Source organism: Stegostoma tigrinum, chromosome 40 (genome assembly GCF_030684315.1).
Source record: "Stegostoma tigrinum isolate sSteTig4 chromosome 40, sSteTig4.hap1, whole genome shotgun sequence".
NCBI lineage: Eukaryota > Metazoa > Chordata > Chondrichthyes > Orectolobiformes > Stegostomatidae > Stegostoma > Stegostoma tigrinum.
The window spans coordinates 6384806-6391265 of record NC_081393.1 but is presented as its reverse complement, the minus strand read 5'-3'; positions in this window follow the sequence as shown (position 1 = coordinate 6391265).

Sequence of the window (6460 nt, the reverse complement as noted above, 5' to 3'; positions counted from 1 at the left end):
TAGTCATTGTTGAGGAGGCTGATCTACGGTCTGGATGTCCTTTTGGCACAGCCAGTAAGAGCCAGGAACAAAAACAGAAGTTAATGGTAAGGCTCAGCAGGTCTGGCCGTTAACACTTCAGGTCCATGTCCCCTGCTCAGTGATAAAGTGATATAGTCATACAGCACAGAAACAGAGAACGTGCAAAGCCTGACATACTGTTTGGAAATAAGGCAGGACAGATGCCAATGGTGAGCATTTTGGGGCAGTGACCATCATCCTATTAAGGAAAAGCGTAGAACGGATCTAAAAGTTAAAGTTCTAAATTGAGAGAAAACCAATTTTGACGGCATTAGGCAAGCACTTTCAAAGTTGATTCGCATTGGATGTTTGCAGCTAAGTGGACGGCTGGAAAGTGCGGAACCTTTGAAACTGATATAATGGGAGTCCAGGGACAGTATGTTTCGGTGAAAGGCAAGGGTAATAGGTGTAGGCAGTGCTGAATGAGTGGAGAACTTGAGGTTTTGGTCAAGAATAAGGAAGCAGACGTCAGGGAGAGACAGCAGAGATGGAGTGAATCCTTATGGTATAAAGACAGTAGGAGTACACTTAAGAGGGAAATCAGGAGGACAAGAAGGGGACCTGAGATGGCTTTCCGAACAGGGCTAAGGAGAACCCAAAGGGATTTTATAGATACATTAAGAACAAAGGATAACGAGGGAGAGGATAGGGCCACTTAAACATCAGCAAGGCTGCCTGTGTGTTGAAACAAAGGATTTGGGGAGACACTAAATGAATATTTCGCATCAATGTTTACTGTGGAGAAGGAAATGGAAGATATAGAACGGGGAGAAATAAATAGTGACATGAAAAGTGTCCATATTAGAGGCGAAGGTACTGGATGTCTGAAAACACATGAAGGTGGATTAATCCTTGGGATCTGATCGGGTGTACTCTAGAACTCTGTGGGAAGCGAGGGCAGCGAATGCTGGGCCCCTTGCTGTGATATTTGTATCATCGAGATCCACAGGTGAGGTACCAAAAGACCAGACGTTTGGTTAAAGTGGTGCCACTATTTAAGAAAGGTGGGAAGGAAAAGCCAGGGAACTATAGACCGCTGAGCCTGACATCAGTGGTGGGCATGTTGTTGGAGGGAATCCTGAGCGACAGAATTTACGTGTATTTGGAAAGACCAGGACTGATTAGGGAGAGGCAAAATGGCTTTGTGCGTGGGACATCATAGCTCACTAACTTGATTGAGTTTTTTGAAGAAATAACAAAGAGGACTGATGAGGGCAGAGCTATCCATATGGACTTCGGTAAGGTGTCGACAAGGTTCCTCATGGTAGACAGGTTAGCAAGGTTATATCGCATGGAATACAGGGAGAACTAGGCATTTGGATGCAAAATTGGCTTGAAGGTAGAAGACAGGGTAGTGGAGGGTTGCCTTTCAGACTGGAGACCTGCAAACAGTGGTGTGCTGGGTCCACTGCTTTTTATCATTTATATAAATGATTTGGATTTGAAGATAGGAGGTACTGTTAACAAGCTTGCACGTGACACTAAAATTAATGGTGCAGTGGACAGTGAAGTTTACGTAGGCGTACAACAAGATCTTGATCAGATGATCCGAGGAGTTGTAGATGGAGTTTAATTGAGATGAGCGTGGGTGCTGCATTTTGGAAAGGCAAATCGGGGCAGGATTGTACACTTAATAGTAAGGACCTGGGGAGTGTTGCTGAATGAAGAGACTTTGCAGGTGCATAGTTGCTTGAAAGCAGGCTCAGAGGTAGATAGGACAGTGGAGGCTGCATTTAGTACGCTTGCCTTTATTCAACAGTGCATTGAATATAGGAGTTGGGAAGTCATGTTGCAGCTGTGCAGGACATTAGTTAGGCTGCATTTGGAATGCTGTGCACGTTTCTGGTCTCCCTGCTATAGGAAGGATGTTGTGAAACTTGAAAGGGTTCAGAAAAGATTTAGAAGGGTGTTGCCAAGATTGGAGGGTTTGAGCTGTAGGGAGAGACTGGATAACCTGGGGCTAATTTCCCTGGAGTGTCAGAGATTGAGGGGTGACCCTGTAGAAGTTCATAAAATTATGAGGGGCATGGATGAGGTAAATACTGAAGGCCATTTCTCTGGGATAGGGGAGGGCAAATGGTTAAGTTGAGAGGGGCAACATATAAAAGGAGCTTAAGGGGCAACTTTTTCACGCAGACGATGGTGCCGTGTATGGAATGAGCTGCCAGAGGAAGTGGGTGGAGGCTGGTACAATTACAGCATTTAAAAGGCATCTGAATGGGTATGTGAATAGGAAGGGTTTGGAGGGATATGGGTCAAATGCTGGTAAATGGGACTAGATTAATTTAGGATATCTGGTCAGCATGGACGAGTTGGATCAAAGTGTCTGTTTTTGTGCTGTACCGCACAATGACTCTAAGGCCCTTCGGAGCAACCACTCCATGCTGACCATAATCCCAAACTAAACTAGTCCCACCTGCCTGCTCCTGGCCCACAGCCCACCAAACCTTTTGTATTCATGAGCTTATCCAAGTGCCTGTTTAATGCTGTAACTGTGCCTACATCCACCATTTCCCCTCAAAGTTCACTCCACAGATGAACCACTCTCTGTATAAAACAAAAAAATTGCCCCTCATATCTTTGTTAAAGCTTTCTCCTCACACCTTAAAAATATACTCCCTAGTCTTGAAGTCCCCCACACTAGGGAAAAGGCACTTGACATTGACTTTATCTGTACCCCTCATGACTTTAGAAGTCTTTATAAGGTTACCTCTCCGACACTCCAGTGAAAGAAGTCCGAGCCTATCCAGCTCTCCTTATAACTCAAACCCTGCATTCCCAGCAATATCCTGATAAATCTCTTCGGAGCCCTCTCCAGCTTCCTATAACAGGGGCCAGAACTGTACACTGTGCTCCATAAGAGGCCTCACCAGCATCCTCTACAACATGCCCCAACTCCTTCACTCAAAGGTCTGAGCAATGAAATTGCGTTTCAGTCTCTTAAATCAAAACCTCTAAGGCTTTAATTAATTCTCCAGGACTCAATGGCCAAGGAAATCATAGTCATGATTCTGCCAAACAAATAGAGTGCCAACTTGTTCATCCACCCACTACCACCACATGCCATGGCACAGACTCCTGCTCAGTCATGTTCCAGGCAACTGCTTGCAAACTCCCCAAGTGAGCCATTGACACATCACCATTCAAGAACTTGCATTTTGTGTTCCATACCTTGCCTCATGTATTTGAGGCTAAGAGGGTGAGAAAGGCATCCGGGAACACAGAATATTGACAGAAAAAGAAGTCAAGATTAATCGCACAGTCGTAGAACTCACTTCCTGAGGTGACTGTTCTGTCAAAGGGAGGTCAAAAATTGGATTTACACATAATTATCGATGTGTACTGAAGCATATCATGATCTGTCTGTAATCCTACACATCATGGCTTGGTATTCCACGCAGTTTAGAAGTTAGTACTGTTTAACAATCATACCATCATGAGAATTTCTTTCTTGTACAATTGTTGCTTTGGTAGAATGCACAAGCAACATCAAGTATGACTGAGGTTAATAGTTCACTGTCTTCTCCCATCCCTGTTATCATATTACATTTGGATACGTGGCTTCCTGGTATTCCTCCTCAATTTTATGATGCAATCCAACTCATCACATTGAGAAGTTACAGCCATCACAAAGATAAGGAGTTTCACAAGTCAAATTTTTTCCCTGTCTGGTTTGACCTTGACATTGTGCTTTGGTACTGTGGAAACCATGGGTTGAACTTCATTGATTTCTGTAAATAACTTGATGACTGGTGCTGAAACTATTCTTTTACAGTAGTTCTAATGAGGCTGTCATAGTTTACATTCCAGGTGATGATATTGTGGAGCAGAAACCACTGAGCTGGTGGTTGGCCTGGCTCTGTGCGTGTGATGTTAAAGACATCCTCACCTAGTTTCAGGTGAGCCTGCAAGTAATAGTGAGCTGGCTGCCAAGGAATTGGTGGGAAGTGACTCTACATTTTGCAGGTCCCTCAATGTAGTGATTGTAATGAGGTCAGCCATCCCTACAGTATGGAAACAGGCCCTTCAGCCCAACAAGTCCACACCAACCCTTAGAACGTCCCTCCCAGACCCAACCCCCCCCCCCCCCCCCCAAATCTACAGATCCCTGGACACTAGGGGCAATTTAACGTGGCTAATCCACCCTAACCTGCCCATCTTTGGACTGTGGGAGGAAACCGGAGCACCCGGAGGAAACCCACGCAGTCACGGGGAGAATGTGCAAACTCCACACAGACAGTCGCCTGAGGGTGGAATCGAACCCGGGTCCCTGGTGCTGTGAGGCTGCAGTGCGAAACACTGAGCCACTGTGCTGCCCTGTTTTGCCTGATGGGCTGTTAACTGGGGAGCCCTGGCTGATGGGTATAAACGGGATTGGCAAGCGTTCTGTTCACTGAGAGAGCCCAATCAGTGTCGAGGACTCCACTCTTGTAAACAGATGGTGTCATGGTGACAGGATACCAGCCCCTGTAGAGTTATTTCAACCAGCAGCCCCAGGGTCGGGAGTGGATAGGCATGCTTTTTCGTTTGTGTTAAATGTTGCATGGCCAAATACAGTCACAAGGTATTGTGTCTTTTTGGTTGTGTTTTTGTTTTGGACTGGTTGCTTTAAAGCCTAAGCTTTTGTACAAGTGCCACACCAGCCAGTGGGAACTGGCAATTGGATGCAAGAAAGAATCAAGGAAAGTCTGGCCCGTTCAGTCCCCAGGAAAGCCATGCCTATTCCTGACTGGTAGCAGCAACACCATTGAAAGGAAATCAATGTGTCGAGTCCCCTGTTCCCTGGACTAGACAACCAGCAGTCGTTGTGCAAAATCCTTCAATCTCAGATCAGCCACCTTCATTTCCATTGTCCTCGAGTACCCAGAACAGAGCCAACAGGTGGCTGGCCCTCAACACAGTAACCTGAACTTGTTTCAGCTTGGCAGAGCTGTCTGACTCAGGAGCAGCAACTCCTGCAGAATCAGGGCTTTGTTCTGGTTTATCCCCCACAAGGTCTAAGAATCACCTTTTGCTTTAGAGTGCGTGTACTACAGAGTGTACATGAATGAGTGCCTTCATTTTTATTCACATATTAACTATTCCACACAAATGTGGCCCAGTCTTCCTTCCACTTGCGCTTCCGCTTGTCTGCCACCCAGGTTGAAATCGAAGCAAGCTCCAGCATCAGAGCTTACAGGAGCTTCTCAGACATGCACAATCCTCCAGCTGATGCTGGAGCTCGCTTCGGTTTCAACCTGGGTAGCAGACAAGCAGAAGAACAAGTGGAAGGAAGACTGGGCCACATTTGTGTGGAATAGTTAATATGTGAATAAAAATGAAGGCACTCATTGATGTACACTCTGTAGTACACACACTCTAAAGCAAAAGGTGACTCTTAGACATTCTGGAGGATAAACCAAATGGCAGCAGCACTCCAATGTGGGAGAAATCATTCTTGCGTGCTCCACCAGTGTCTTTCACCAATCTCGAAGTTCAGGATGTACAACGTCTGGGTTATGAGTGAAAGGATTTTGGAGCTGAAGATAGAAAGGCTGAACTGTGCAGGTGTGAAGGACCTCATTCCCAGCTAAAAATGTGCCATTTCCAGGGCAGAAAGTGGCCTTGGTGTTGGGCATGAACTTCAGCCCAGAGTCTTCATGACTTACAGCCCACACTCAGTTCTTGAGAATCAGCTACGTTTCTGCCCCATGTTTGTCTGCCAGGTTTATGCTGCACCTTTTTATCCTCTGCTGTATTAGTTCTTGGCGCTTGAGTGACAAACAATGAAGGACTCAAACATGCCCCACCCTATCGAGAGATAGTAAGAACTACAGATGCTGGTGTCAGAAATAGCACAGTGTGGAGCTGGAGGAACACAGCCGGCCAGGCAGCATCAGGGGAGGAGGAAAGCTGATGTTTCAGGTTGGGACCCTTCTTCAGGAATGGGGAGGTTGAAGGGAACTGGGAAATAAATAGATAGAGGAGCGTAGGTCTGGGGAGGGTAGGTGGCGTGGTGATAGGTGAATGTAGGTAGGCACTGGTGGGGATTGGTCAGTGAGGTGGGAGGAGCAGAGAGGTGGGAGAGAAGATGGACAGGTTGTGTCAGGTCGAGGAGGTGGGACTGGGGTTGGCCATGGAATGAGGCTGGCATGGGGGTGGGTGAGATTTTAAAACTGGTGAATTCCATGTTTGGGCTATTGACCTGGAGGCTCCCAAGGCAGAATACGAGGTGCTGCTCCTCTAGTTCCAGGCGGCAACGTTGTGACACAGTGTATGTGGTTACTCATCATGCTCAGTCACCTTTTCCCATTTTCTCCCCATGCCCTTTAATCCTTTTATCCCTGAAACATTATTTAACTCCAACACACTGAATGTTTTCAAGATGGCCTTGACTGCTTTCAGTGGTAGTGAATTCTAC